General features: G+C 57.6%; 1 long non-coding RNA gene across 2 annotated transcripts; it reads right to left on the reverse strand.

The window, feature by feature from the left end:
• Positions 1–7,977: 7,977 nt before the first annotated feature.
• On the reverse strand, positions 7,978–12,776 carry LOC129637803 (uncharacterized). Of its 2 annotated transcripts, XR_008707577.1 has the most exons (5): positions 12,608–12,776; positions 10,777–10,879; positions 9,375–9,556; positions 8,908–9,003; positions 7,978–8,234 (listed from the first exon to the last, which is right to left on the reverse strand). It is a non-coding gene; the product is annotated as an uncharacterized LOC129637803 (long non-coding RNA). The 2 variants fall into 2 exon arrangements; XR_008707576.1 differs by having other exon boundaries at positions 7,978–9,003.
• Between the last annotated feature and the right edge of the window lie 2,640 nt (positions 12,777–15,416).

The raw sequence follows: 15,416 nt of genomic DNA on the forward strand, positions 1-15,416 counted from the left end.
GCCTCCTCCAGCCTGCAGGCTGCCTGCCTGGCTGGGGTCATCCTTGTCTCATCCTGAAGACCCTCCTGGTGACTTAACTGCTGAGTCTTAGGTATGTGGGGAGGAGTCACAGATGATCACACTATCCACAGGCTTCTCCCTCTCTTCCCACATCTCATTATTATTTCCTGGCTACTCTTGACTGCTGTGTGACTTAAGGCAGGTTACCTACCCTCTCTGAACTTCAGTTTCCTCAATAGTATCAGCTTCATAATCAAGTAACCGGTGATCACTGAGTCCACCCATCCCCACCCCAGCACAACGGGGCGAAACAGCAGAAGGACGGGGCCTAGAGGGTAAGTTCCTAGGCGGGAACGGAGCCAGGCTTGGGGGCTGAGGGGTGCGAGGTCTGGGTAAGGAGACTCAGGTTTTACCCAAGGTGGAACCCCCAAGTCTGCACATCTGAGGCTCACAACAACCTCGACCGCAGTTATTAATTACAACACCTAGGGTGTGACTCATGCGGGCCGCCGAGATCAGGGTGAGGCTGGGCTCACAGCCTGGGGACCCAGCCCCCCAAATTCCTTGGGGTCTTGCGGTGGGGATGGGCTGAGCCGGCCGCTGTCTTTGTGCGGGCGGGGGCGTGGCCTAGAGAAGACGGACCAATCCGGGGAGGCCGCAGCTCTGGGAAGCCAATGGCGAGGCCGTGGCCGGGTCGAGGGTGTGGCCATGAGGGAAACGGGGCGGGGCTCCTGCCTGGGGCCGTAGCTGAGGGTCCTTTGGGGATCCTGCTGAGGCCGCGGGGCGCCCCCGGGGAAAAGGAGGGTCCAGGAGAGGGGGCGGTGCGGGAGGGAAGGGGACCTGGGATCCAGCGGTGGGATCAGAGTGAGCAGAGGCGCCGCCGCAGGCGATGGGGGAGCCCCCGACTCTGGGCGCGACTAGGAAGGGGGCGCCCCCGGGTCCGTGAGGTGCTGCGGGGACAGTCCCTGCCCACCCTAGGGGACCCCGCGTCCCTCACCCCGCCCCCCCGCCCCGGGTCCTTCCTCCCTTGGCAACTCCCGCTTCCAGATCGCTTCCCGCCCCGGCCGGGACGGCCCTTCCCAGCCCCTTCCGCGCACAGCCTCCCCTCCCCCGCTCGCTTCCTGCTGGCGGAGGCGGCAGTTCGCGCAGCTGGAGGTGCGGGGAGCTTGGAGGCTCCTGGCAGGGCCTGACCGCCTTCCTTTTGGGTGTGGTTTCCGGAGTCCCCCCCAGCAGCACCCTCATCCAAAGCCCCTTCCGTCCTCCACCCTCCACACCTCAGCTACTGCAGCCCCCCCACAACCAGACAGACTCCAAGGCTGGGTGGATGGCCGCATCCTCAACCCGCCTGAAGAATTTCCTTGTCAGTCTCCTCTCCGCCTCCACTATGCTTCCCGGGGCTCCTACCCCACATCCAATCCTCCCGTTCTTTTTAAGGACAGCCGAGGGTTTTCTTGGTGGCTCAGATGGCAAAGAATCTGCCTGCAATGCAGGAGACCCGGGTAGATCCCTGGGTCAGGAAGATCTCCGGGGAAAGGAAATGGCAACCCACTCCAGGATTCTTGTGGGGATCATCCCACGGAGAGTGAAGCCTGGCCGGCGACAGTCCGTGAGGGGACTAAGCATGCATGCGCCGCACACAGGTTTTCTTTCCACTCTGCTCTTCCTCTCGACTCCTGAGCCCGGGGCCACCCCCTGACCTCCCCATCCACAGTCATTGCTTGAGGGATGGGCCCGACCTCAGTTGCTCAATGTGGAGCGACCCCAGGGCACACTTGGCACCCTGGCCCAGAGCACTGCCGTCTGCCCCAAGTCACTGTGCCCTATGGATGTGCCACTTGGACCTGCAGCAAGCATTTGGCCATCCTGTAGGCAGAGCTGACCCACGGGGGAGAAGACAATGCTTAGAGAGTCAGAAGTTGAGCCAGAGCCCCGATCATACCATCCCTGACATCCCATTACCTCTAGATGGCTACGGAAGCCATATTTGCTGTTCTAGAAAAGATGCATTGGGATTTTCCATTTCTTGCAATGTGAAGATGTTCACTGACATGTTAGCCCATCAACCCTGGGGAGATAATTCTTATTTTACAGGTAGGGAGACTGAGGGTCACAGTGGCTAATGTCCTCAGTTCACTCAGGAGAGCAGTGGCAAAACTGGGACCAGAATTGGGGCTTTCCTGAATCCTTTTTGAGTGCTGATTGTGCTAGATGTGTGTGATACTGGAGTGGGTTGCCATTTCCTCCTCCAGGGGATCTTCCCTATCCAAGGATTGAACCCACTGAACCCATATCTCCTTCACTGGCAGGCAGATTCTTTCCCAATGAGCCGCCTGGGAATCTTATTCTCTTAGGAGATCACAAGTCCTTTCCAAGCTCTTGACCACTAGTTGCTTATCAGTTCTTTCTTCCCCAGGGGCTGAATCCACTTCAGTTGAATGGCATCCAGTTGAAAGGGGGAGGTGGGTTGGGGAGGGGTATTCCCAAATTCCCAACAGCAGGCGGAAGCAACCACAGGTCCACCTCCACCCTGCCCTCTGCCCTACTGGAAACTTGGAAGCCCAGAGAGGGGCCAAATTGCCCTGAAATCACACAGCACCTTGGAGGAGCTGGAGACTGTGGCTGCTTCAAGTCCTTCTGAACCCAATCGTCACTACCTTCCTGGGGTCCCTAAGACATTTGGACCAGAGTGGGGCTATTTAACTCTTGAGAGTCCCTTGGACTGCAGAGAGATCCAACCAGCCCATCCTAAAGGAAATCAGTACTGAATATTCATTGGAAGGACTGATGCTAAAGCTGAAACACCAATACTTTGGCCACCTGATGTGAAGATCTGACTGAAAAGACCCTGATGCTGGGAAAGCCTGAAGGCAGGAGGAGAAGGGGACGACAGAGGATGAGATGGTCGGTTGGCATCACCGACTTGATAGACATGAGTTTGAGCAAGCTCCGAGAATTGGTGATGGACAGGGAAGTGCTGCATTCCATGGGGTCACAAAGAGTCGGAGATGATAGTGACTGAACTGAACTGAACTGGGGCTACTGTACAGGTGGGAATGGACTGGAGTGGGGGTCTTGGGTATATATTTGGAAGGTAAAATCAATCTTGGGGGATGGAGGAGATTGTCAGAGCAAGAAGATGTGGTCCAACCCTTTGGTTAAGGAAACTGAGGCAAGAAAGAGTGAAAACTGTTCCCAGTGTTGGTATGTGCCAGGGCCCAGCTGAGTACCCATCTCTCCTGTGTCGGAAAGATTATCTGAGACCTAAAAATGAGGCCCGGAGCAGGACTGCGTTGTGTGTAAGGAGCCCACCCGAGGGTTAACTGATTCTCTAGCAAACTTCTGTTTGCCTTGCTATTTACTTTTAATTAAGGGCTCAAACTTGGTGAAGTTACAGGTTAACTTGTAGATTTGTGTCTGAGACAAAAGATAACACCAAAGGTTACTCCTAGGACACTAGTCATGTTTCGGTGGTTTGTGAAATCAAATTTAGGAATCTTTTTTTAAAATGTATTTGCATATTGTTGCAGGGCTTTTCCCTAGTTGCAGAGACTGGGGGCTGCTCTCTAGTTGCGGGGCTGACCTTCCCATTAGGGCGGCTTCTCTTTGCAGAGCACAGACTCCAGGTACACAGCCATCAGCAGCTGCCCCTCCGGGCTCTACGGTCCAGGCTCAGTAGTGGTACCTACAAGGCTAGCTGCTCCGGGGTGTGTGGAATCCTCCCAGACCAGGGATCGAACCCATGTCTCCTGCCGATACTGGCAGGCCGATTCTTTACCACTGGGCAACTAGGGAAGCCAGGAATTTAGGAATCTCCTCCTAGTATTTTTTTTAAGTGACTATATAAACCCCAGGTCCACAAATGCTCTTTGTGTCAATGTTACCATCTTACTGTTCCCTCATCAATGAGTTGAAGGAAATCTTTCACAAATGTTCATTTTCTAATTGTATGAGAGTCATGATCTTAGCTTTTTGGAAATCATACTTTGACACCTGCCTACCAGCACAGGGCCCTTCTACCTCCTGACCTTGATCAAGTCTGCGCACGGTGCGGGGGTGGGGGGGGGGGGGCGGCGGTCAAGGCCTGGTTCTTTCTCAGTGCTCACCACCCCCCTACACACACTACTCCGAGGCCAGAGTCGCTGCCGGCCCGCCCTAGCACCTGTGCTAAGACCTCATCTATGCCTGTCCTTCTCTCATGGCCACGCTAATCCTTAGTTTTGGCATCCAGGACCTCTTAGTTGCAGCATGTGGGATCCAGCTCCCCAACAGGGATCGAACCTCGCGCCTCTGCATTGAGAGGGCATGGAGTCTTAGCCACTGGACCACCAGGAAAGTCCCTTTCTATGCCTTTCTGGCCCAATAAGCTGGGAGGCTGCCCCTGGTCCGGCACCCCACAGACCCAGTTCCTGGTCTCCATCTGCCAGGAAATGTCCAGTGGCCGTTGGCAGGCAGTTTCAAGCCGAAGCCCCAGATTTTGTCTCAAGGGCCCTGGAGAGCTACGGATGATGTGCGGTTGGGGGAAGATAGGCCGGCCGGTTGTGTCCCCAGGGTGACTTCTCAGTATCTGTTCATCAGAGTGCAATGCCAGTGGCGCCAGGATACCACGCTGATGGATCACCACCTTCCGTGTCCCCGAGGCCAGTCTGAGACAAACCGTAGCCAGTCCCAAGCTGGGTGAGCTAGGCCATCACCCACCCCCATTAGACTCCACTTGCGAAATCCCACCCTCTTACCGGGAAATGAACTCCTGTAAAAGTTCTGTACTTGTTGGAACCAGTCCCACCTTCCAGCCTAGAATTCGCCCTCCCCTCCGCTCCACATCCTACTCACCTTTCCGGGCCCTGTTTAAACCGCCCTGTTCCGATAAGCATCCTTATCAGTCAGCGGCTCCAGACCCCAATTCACGATGAGGCCTGTTCCGTTGTAAATTGACCACATAAATACATATGTGTATTTACTCTTATTTTGCATTTTTTGAAAGCAGTACTTCTAGCGGGGTCACAGGGTGGGTATCCAAAGGGCTTCTCCTGGGGTGGCCTCGCCCCTCTTCAAAAGGATACCTCTAGCCCCTCCCAGCTTGGCGTGGCAGGCGCGTCTCCAGCGCCACCTGGAGGCCGCCAGGCGGCCCGCAGCCCGGTCGGGCGGTGGAGAGGGCAGTGGGTTCTTGGGGGCTGGCGAGGGAGGAGGTCCCTAGGAGGGAACAGGCCTTACATTTTGTCTTGGTGGTGGTGGTAGCCTTCTCTAAGGAGGGCAAGTTGGAGCTGGGCCATGAAGTACACTTATTCACCTTCTTAGTCCGGCCACCCGGGGTGGTGGACCGTGTGTGCAGCTTCCTCCAGCAAGTCTCATTCTTGGGGGTGTTATATATACCCGTTTTATGCATCGGAAAACTGAGGCTCAGTTCTTAGAATATTTGCACCAGGGCCCCCAGCCCAGTGCTCAGACCTTATCTCAGCCTGCCCTGGCCCCCTCCCCGCACCCACCCAAATGCCAAGTGCGACTTGATGATTGAACGCGACTTAGCGACCGAGGACCAGCTGGAGCGTGCTTACTGAATGGTCCCCTTTATTTAGGGGAAGAAGTTAGTCCCAGAGAGGCCCTGATCCGGCTGAGTCACTCAGGGAGTCCGGACTGGGCCAGCTCAGCTCCCCGCCAAAGGCCTGGGCCTCCGGGGCTGAAAAGAGAGCCGTCTCCCCCCCGCACCCCAGGGTTCCTTCCAGTATGCCCACCTCCACCCAAGTCTGGGCTCAAGGATGAGGGGTCCCCGAGGATGCGGAGAAGGCCCCGCCCGGTCTCCCCGCTCCCTCCCTCTCTCCCTGAACCCTCGGGCTGTACGCCCACCGCTACCCCCCTTTCCTCGGCTCCCGCAGGTCCCTCCAGAAGCCCAAAGCCGGGGTGTGGGTGGGGGGGCGGGTGGAGAACTCCGGGGGGGGTGCGGCCAGAGCTCGGGGGTGGGGCATCTGTGCGGGCAACACCCCCTCCCCAACCTATTCGGAGCATCCCTCCCGCCCACCCCCAGCGCCCAGGAATTCCGCTGAGTCACTTCCGAGGCCGCCGCTGCGCCCACGCGGAGAACAGTAAATGTCATTCAATTCACTAGGCAGCGGCCGGGCGCTCACCTGCGAGACCCGGCCTCTGGCCTGTCGAAACGCCCCTCCTTGGCCAGCAAGGCCGAGCCTCCCTCCTGCCCTGCGTTCTCCCCCAGCCATCCCGCTGGCCACGCAGCCTCTTGCCTCGGGGCCTTTGCACCCTCTGTTCTCTCTGCCTGGCACACTCTTCCTGCGCATCACCCCCACCCCCCGTCCCGTCCCTCCCCGGTCACTGCCTAGGCCCCTGCTTCAGGGGGGATGTCTCCGGGAAAAGCGAGGAAGCATCTGTGAGCCTGACCTGCACACGTTCGGATGGGCAACTGTATTGGAAAAGAGTGTGCGAATGCAACCCGGGAGCGCCACGTGCCGCACAGTGCAATTGGACAGGTGTGTGCGCGTGTGAACGTGTGAGACCGGCGGTCAGCGTGGGGGCCGGGCACGCCGAGCGTGCATCCCGCGAATCCCCCGCCCACGCGATGTCGGTCTCGGAGCTTTTGTCTCCCAGCTCCAAGCCCACCCTTCTCCGCGAGGCTCCAGCTGGGGGCTGTGAACTACCATTCCCAGAATCCCTGGTTGCTCCGGAATTCCTGTCGGGATCCTCCAATTGGAGGCGCGGGGGCTCTTAACCTTTCACCCACGCGGATGCTGTTAGCATCTGAGGATACTGAGGCGATCCTTCTCAGAATCATGCTTTAAAAAAAACAACAACAAATATTTTAAGGGTTCCTGTTGTGTTTATTGCATCCTGTGCTTTTTAAACTGGTAATATACACATAACATGTGCCTTTTCCTAGCCCATTTCCAACAGTGGAAACAGTAGCAGACTTTTTTTTGGGGGGGGGGGCTCCTAAATCACTGCAGATGGTGACTGCAGCCATGAAACTAAAAGAAAGTTACGACCAACCTAGACAGCATATTAAAAAGCAGAGACGTTACTTTGCCAACAAAGGTCCGTCTAGTCAAGGCCATGGTTTTTCCAGTAGTCATGTATGGATGTGAGAGTTGGACTATAAAGAAAGCTGAGCACCGAAGAATTGATGCTTAAAAAAAAAAAAAAAGAACTGATGCTTTTGAACTGTGGTGTTGGACAAGACTCTTGAGAGTGCCTTGGACAGCAAGGAGATCCAACCAGTCCATGCTGAAGGAAATCAGTTCTGAATATTCATTGGAAGGACTGATGCTGAAGCTTAAACTCCAATACTTTGGCCACCTGATGCGAAGAGCTAACTCATTTGAAAAGACCCTGATGCTGGGAAAGATTGAAGGCAGGAGAAGGGGACGACAGAGGATGAGATAGTTGGATGGCGTCACCAACTCAATGGACATGAGCTTGAGTAAATTCCAGGAGTTGGTGATGGACCGAGAGGCCTGGTGTGCTGCAGTCCATGGGGTTGCAAAGAGTTGGACACAACTGAGTGACTGAACTGACTGAGCCCATTTTAACTGCAGCTTCCTAGCAGTAAGACATTCACACTTGAGAAACAACTTTCCAGAAGTTTTTCGTTTTGCAAACCTGAAACTCTATACTCAATAAATTCCCCTTTTCACCCTGGCCCCAGAGCCCCAGACCCTGCTAACCACGCTTCTACTTTCTGTTTGACTATGTAGCTGTTTCAGGTCAGTGAAATTGTACAGTTTTTGTCTTTTTGTGACTGTTTTAATCACTTGGCATAATGTCCTCAAGGTTCATCCACCTTGTGGCATATGTCAGAATTTCTTTCCCTTTAAAAAGCAGAATCATATTCTATTTTATATTTATAGGTATATATATATATATATATATATATATACACCACACCCATTTTGTTGATCCAGTCATCCGTTCACAGACAATAAGAATCATGCCTTTCAATGCATAAAATAAAATGCATAGAATTACAAAGAAATGAAAAAAGGATACTGTAGCAATAGCAGTTGTCAACAAGTTGAGGGGCTTCCCAGGTGGCGCCGGTGGTAAAGAACCTCCCTGACAACGCAGGAGATATAAGAGACACAGGTTCGATCCCTAGGTTGGCAAGATCCTCTGGAGGAGGGCATGGCAACGCACTCCAGTATTCTTCTCTGGAGAATCCCATGGACAGAGGAGCCTGGCGGGCCACAGGCCATAGGGTCGCACAGAGTCGGACACGACTGAACGACTTAGCCCTGGCAAGCACAAGTTGAAAATGCAAATGTGTGATACAGTGACCAACAAAAGTATTTCTTTATTATACGTTGAATACTTACATGCCTCAACCCTAGAAACTCTAGGGTGTATGGACTCCAGTGGGATTTCTGCCCAACAGATCCCCAGTTTTCCAATTTTATAACTCAAGTGATCAGTTAGTATGTGGCAAATCTACTTCATTCCTAAGGACACCACGATCCATTAGCTGCCATCCAAATTTCCTGCAGGCCAGAACTTTCTGGAAATAGACCCATCTCTGTGTCACTTGCCCACCTTAACTCTAGCACTTAAGGGCCGGTGCTTGGACTCTGCCCTTCAGGATGGCATCAGCCCCCTGGGATCAGAAGCCCATGGCAGTGGAACACCGCCCCCTCACGGCAGCCCAGAGAGGATGGTTGCTGGAGCCCGGGGAACGCTGGCATTGCCTTGCTGATATATTTCTCAGAGGCATGCAAGTCACACGTGCTAAATCACTTTCTTCTGATTCTTCCTCCCATCATGCCTGGGAAGTTCTCTCATGCCTGCCTCAATGAATGTAGACCACTGATGGGATGGGATGTAACTTCAGACAACAGACCAAGCAAATTGTTGGAGGCCCTTTGAGCTGCACCCGCTGACGCGTTACATCCTGACTCCGGGATGCACACTCACGTCCGTAAATCCAGCCCAGTCCAGTGGCACAATCCCCCTGTGTCGTCTCCGCGGACCGGACACTGGTAGAGCCCATCTCCATGGAGCCCAAGCTTCCTGTTGATGGAAATTAGCAACATCTATCTTTCTCTTGGAGTATAAGCTGTTTCCTCTGGGGTCAACTTTGACCACTGAGCCCCTGGGGCGTGCTGAAATCAGACCCTAGTTCTAGGGCTGAAGGCCACAGGGATGGTGGAGCTAAAGCCTGTAACAGGGGTCCATTCAGGTGAGGGTGTTGGAGCACCTTCCAGCCAGAGAAGGCTGGATTCATCAGATGCTGGAGGAGGGGCTGCTTTCACCAGTGGGAAGACTAATAAACCCAGATTCTCAGCTTCATCTGCATCTACCTGGGTGTCCAGATTCAGGGTGCCCAGTTCCATGGTGCATTCGTGGGCATGAGAGGTGGGTGTTCCCGGTACTCGCCATACCTCAGTTTCCTCATCGGGAAAAGGGGCGGAGAAATGTTCACCCCAGTAGGGTGGCTGGGAGGCTGCCGCTGGAGAGTTCAGTGGGTGGGTGACGGCTGGGCCCTGGGCAGCTAAGGACACTCCTCTTGCTGGATGCTTTCCCACAGCCACTTCTTGTCCAGCAAGCCTGGGGGAGGCAGGGCCTGCGGCAGTGAGGGTGGGTTGAGAAAGGGGTGCCAAGAACAGGGCGTGCCTATGAAACTCTGGGCTTTGTACAGGGAGAATGGAGCTGGTCCCCCGTGCATCCTGTGAGGATGTCAGGGAAGACTGTCCCCACTAGAGGGCACCCAAGAGCAATGTCTTACCAATGGTCCTACCTCCAGGCTGGCCCCACCTGGCTGGCATGTACTTCTCTCTGCGGGAACCACTACCCTCTCCGGAAGCCCCTGCCCCTCCTTCCTACTCCAAGGGTCTCCCCTTCACTTGGGCTGCTGCCTGGCCCCTTCCTACTCTGTGGTCCCCTGGCCACGCTTCTGACAATTCTCTCTTGCTCATGCTTGTCCTTAGCTGGGTCAGCCTGGACCTAGTCCCTTAACCTCGCTGCCTCTGGGGGTCTTCCGTCCCCATCAGGGTCCTGGTGGCTTTCATCAGAGCACCCGGGTGCGGCGCCCACCTGTGGGTGCCCTTAAGTCTCGGGAGGAAAAGCAGACTCTCGTTTTACTTTCTCTTCCTCTCCCTTCCCGAAGGCCCTTTCTTGACCCCACACCCTCCCCCGATTCCTCCCTGCTGGCTTGGCTGGCCCTCTGGAGCCCCCTACACCGAGCTCCGCGGGCAGGGCTCCAGGACTGACCGGGTGGCACACACCATCCAGCGTGTCCTTGCCGCCCACGGAAGCTGCCTGTGGACCTGGCCACCTGGAGTCGAGGCCAGGCGACCGGCAGGCCTGTGTCCTGTTGAACGTGCCGGCCCCGAGACTCACCTGGAGTGACCCTCGCCCCAGGGACAGGGCAGCCAGGACAGGACAGCAGGGCCTGGCTTGGCTGGCCCCGTTTGTCAGAAACAAGCCTTTCCAGGCCAGGCCAAGCCAGGCTATTAGCCACTCCTGTACAGCTCAGACACCTTCATAGGCACCCCCCCCACCCCGTTCATGGCACCCCTCTGCCTGGCCTCCCCCAGGCCTCGCTGGACAAGTAGTGGCCATGGGAAAGCATCCGGCAAGAGGAGTGTCCTTAGCTGCCCCAGGGCCCAGCCGTCACAGGCCGCTTAGCCTAAGGCCTAAAGACCTTTCCCACCCCAGCAAGTCCTCCTCTCTCCCAGGAGGAGAAGGGGGCCTGACACCCTCCCTCTTCCTGGAGCACCTACTGGCTGCCTTGGGCTCAGGCTCAGCACTTGGCGTGCACCCGTCCGTATGGTTCTCACACACCTGCCCCAGAGCGATGATGCTGGCCCATCATACAGAAGAAGAAACTGAGGGTCAGAGAGGTTGACCACTGCGTCCAACTCCCGGCTCCTTGCTTCACTCCTTCCTTTTTGAAAAATGTGAAATATTCTGAGTATACAGAGAAGTCTAGAGAGGAACGTAGTTCACCCCTAGATCTGCTCTTTATTTCACCGTATTCAGCTCTGTTTTCTTGAAGAAACACAGGGTATCGGAATCAGTGGATGCCCTACCCTTCCACGCCCCCTGCCACCTCCACCCTGAAGCCCTGGTGGCCCCTTGCCATCTGTTTAGATGCCCCTGAACGATAAATGGGAGTGTCCTGTGCACCGCTCCTTTTTAGTTTGGTTTCGGTGCAATTTAATCTATAGTCGAGGTCACCAGCCCTGACTGTACAGCTGGGTCCTGAGTGGAAGGCCCTGGGACCACCACCCTAATTAGCACACAGGAAGGCTCCCCCACCTCCCCACCCAGGACGGCCACCATCCTGACTGCTGTCACGCTTGGCTGGCTTTGGCTGTAAGAGGACCCTGAGCCTTGCTGCCTGAGGCTGCTCCCTGGGTGTTCCTGAGCCTGCACGTAGGTCGCATCTCATGCCCCCCTTATCTACCACCGCTCCTGCAGGCCGGTATTCGGTGGTTTCATAAAGTGTTTTTCACATTTTGCAAACTGGCCCTGACCGCCTAGTACTTTTCTCCCCGGGGCTTGATGGGGTTGATCTAAGTGCAGATCTGGCCTCCTTCGCAGGCATCTTCTGGAAGGCGCTCTGGCACCAGGCAGCTCTGGGGTTAAAGCACCCGCACGCCGGCCTGGTGGGCCCGGGTACGGCCACGGGTGTCCACGGCGGGTCCCCAGCCCGGGACCCCCCAGGCCAAGCCCCTTCCCCGCAGCTTCCCCGAGGGTGCCCCCCGCCAGGGCCCAGCCGCAGCCGATCCTTCGGAGAAGCGGGGACGTGTCGAAAGGCGCAGCCCCACCTCGGACCCCTCCGGGGCCCCGCGGAACACGGGAAGTTCGGGGAGGAAGCTGAGAGCTGCGCGCGCCGGGCGGCCGGCGGGCCGGATGACTAAGTTTGGCCGCGCGCCGCGCCGCCGGTTGCCTTTTATGGCGCACTCGCCGGCGGCGGACGTGGCCGCCTGGGCCCCCCGGCCGAGGGGCTGAGGGCACGGCTGGGAGGGGGCGGCCGGCGGCGGAGGTGGGGGGTCAGCTTCGCGCGCTTCCCCGGAGGGCAGCCCATTCTCTGGCCCGCTTCCCTCCTCCCCACCCCCAGCTGGCCAGGCCCGGCCTCCGCATTCACCCAGAGGGAAACTGAGGCCGGGGAGGGGTGGCGTCCCGCCGGGGTCACCTCGCACCGCGGCGGGGTGGCTCCCGATGACACCCAAAGGCCCTGCTTCCCAGCCCAGGGCCGGGACAGCATGACTCACACCTCCAAGGGCGCGGAGCTGCATTTATTGAGCATTCACTGTTTGTCTCCCGGCCTCCAGATTTCTCGGCCTCCCAGCAGTCCTTTGAGTGCGGGTTTAGGTCCGCGAACCCCAGGGCTCTCTCGGGGGCCGGGTGGGGATGGGAATGGGGGACAGAAGCAGCTCCCCCCTCCCTCCCCCCTCACCTGCGCCGGCTGGCTGTTGTACTTTACATCTGCACAAACTCAGGAGATGAAAACCATCTCCCCATTTAACAGATGGGAAACTGAGGCTGTGAGGCTCGGGTCTGGGGAGCTAACTGGCAAGGCACTGAAGGACGTCTGGGAGCGGGTACCCCAATCCTAGGGGTATCAGAACGCACAGAGGCCCGGCACGAAATAGCTCTCTGTTCGCACCTGCGTCGCAGCTTGACCGTGGGGCACGCTGGCGTTTCCAGCTGTTCTTCCGCCCTCGCCCCCGCCCCCGGCCCTGCCACGCTGCGGGCCTCACTGAGTTCACATGCACAACGGGGAGACTCCAGGGGGTCCGGTTTGGAGCGGGGAGCCCGCTCGGGGTGGCGGTCTGGGAAGATAGAGGCAGCGATTTAGAAAATTCGGGCGCTGGGCTGCGCCCCCCCTCCCCACCCTGAGTCCCCCAGGCCCGCGGCGGCTCCCTGGGGGGGGTGGGCCGGGGGTGGGCAGCTCCGGCCACCCTCTCCGGCCGGGCCTATGGGGCCAGCACCCCCTCCCCGGGCGCTCCCAAACCTCGCCTTTTATGGAGAGGAAGCTGGGCCAAGTGGGCCGGGCCGGCCCGAGGGGCGGGGTGGGGGCCTGGAGCCCCGGCCGCCCGCGCCGGACACGCACTGGGGGCGCCGGAGCTTATCTCCTCGCGAGCTGAGCGGCCCTGGGACCCGGGAGGCTCTGAGCCGCGGCCACGTGAGCCGCGCGGGCCTGGGAGCGCCAGATAATGACCTCCCCACCCGGGCCGCGAGCGCCGAGCCCCGGGAGGCGGGGCCTGCGCCCCTGGGTAGCCGGCCCGCTCCGGGCTCCAGCCTCCCCCCGGGGGATGGGCTTGAAAACGCTCACCTTGGGACCCCAGACAACGGCTTACCTGGGGTGTCCGGGTGGACCCTCCACCCTCTGATTTGACTTAGCCAGCCCCCCTTCCCCTGACTTGGGAGAGTCAGGGCTTCTGTCCCTCAGCTCCGTGTCCCCGCCCAGACTCCCAACAGAGAAAGTTCTCCACCTTCAACGGCCTCCACCCCCAGCCCGGGCCGCTTTGCGGGAGGAGGGCCAGGATGGGCTATGGAGTTCTGAGAACCCAGTATTCCGCCCGATCCGCGTGGTCCAGGGTCCAGGTGGGACCCTGGGAGGCTGGTCCCAGGCCATTGGGCTCCATTTTGCAGATGGACACACTGAGGCCAAGACAGAGCAGGGCGTGGCTCGGGATGGTTCCGAGTTTCTGCTCATGTGCCGTGTGGCCCTGGAACCCGGACCAGACGGTCTGGACACGGACTGCTGGCCTGGATATGCCCGAAGAGTCCTCAGGAGTGCCATGTCATTCTCCTGAGCCTCCTCCGAGATCCCCCGGCCTTGAAGGGACTTTGCAGGCCTAAGGAGCTGAGCGACAGAAGAGGGGTGTGTGGCAGGGCCCGAGGACTCTGGTCCAGCCCATCTGCAAACACCCTGTGTCACTCACACAGCCCCCTCCCTCCCCCGGGGTCAGCAAGGCCTGACCCCATCCTTCCTAGGTGTGGGTCTCTAGGCCTGTAACAGACACCTGCCCCCAGCCCCAGGCCTGAGGTGACAGTTCCGTGGAGGGTGGGGCTAGGTGGGGGGTAATACATATAGACTTGCAGATTCCTGAGCTGGAAGGCTGGCACCACACCCAGGACACCCTGGGGAAAGGTCACTGTCATGATTAACTCTAGATAGGCCCGCCAGTGCCCCTGATGACAGGGAGAGGCCGGATTTCAGCCCCTGCCCTTGGCCCTTTGCCCTCTGTTCACAGGAACCCTGGGAATGGGCTAGGGCAGAGCCGGGAAGCTTAGCTTATCAGTTGATCCACGACCACCTTTCTCCTCCTCCCTACACCCCCCACCTGCTCCTCCAAAACCAACTGTGAGCAGGCATCACAGAGGGGCCACTGGTCCCCAGTTCTTTCCTGGGAAAAAGAGCAGTAGTGACCACATCCCAGCCACTCCGTGCTTTTTGACCCCTTGACTCACACTCTGATTTCATCCTTCCAGCAGCCCCACACAGTTTTCACCCCCATTTCACAGGCGAGAAAACTGAGGCCCTTTCCAGGTAAAGAGACTTGCCCAGAATCACCGAGATGACAGGTACGCCCCTTCCTGCCTCTTGGGGTTGCCATGGGGACAGAGTCAAATTACAGAACATCAGAAAAGTGAGCATATCACAAACAAGTTATCATTCTCATGACTATTATTATCATTATTTGTGTAGCCCTATATTTCTAATATGAACTTCTATTTGGCTAGAAGCAGAGAGAAATCTGACATCTGAGGCTACAGTTTGCTTTGGAGCCTCCTGGGCCCTTTCACAAGGTAGAGCCAGCTGCTGAAACATCGGACGTGGCCCTGCCCCTCTCCTGCTCCCACACCCTCTATGGCTCCCCATTACCGTTGCTGATGAAGTCTCAGCTCCTGAGTTTATGCCCCACTCCTCTGAGAACACACCCGCCCCAGGCATCCTGGGCGCCAGCTAATCTCCAGGCCTAGGAAGCACTTTCCACCTCCTGGCTGAATTCCAAGGAGACATTCTTGTTCTGTGACCCTGCAGCTTGTTTCCTTCTCTAGGCCAAGGTGGAAGCTGACAGGAGAGAAAGGGGCGCCTGGCCACATAGTGGGAGGGAAGCCCAGAGGCCCTGCAGCTGCCGCCTGCTGCAGAGTTCTTGTCCCTGGTCACCAACCAGTTCTTTGATGGGTGTCATGGAACCCCCAGCGCTGAGCACCAGAGGCTGGCCTGGTAAGCTTGTGTCCAACTCCCAAGAGGGCCTGTCTCTTGCTCTTATGGGCTCTAGAACCTAAGTTTAACCCAGCTCTGTGAGCCTCGCTCAGACCCTGCTCACCTCAATCTCCCCACCTATACACATGGACCTGAATTCAAGGCCCAGCACATTCCTCCCAAGGGGTAAGGGCACACAGCCCCCTCTGAGCTGTGCTAAGAGGGCTCCCCCAAGCCCACGCCCACCCCAACTCTGCTT

This window comes from Bubalus kerabau, chromosome 23, assembly GCF_029407905.1.
Source record: "Bubalus kerabau isolate K-KA32 ecotype Philippines breed swamp buffalo chromosome 23, PCC_UOA_SB_1v2, whole genome shotgun sequence".
NCBI lineage: Eukaryota > Metazoa > Chordata > Mammalia > Artiodactyla > Bovidae > Bubalus > Bubalus kerabau.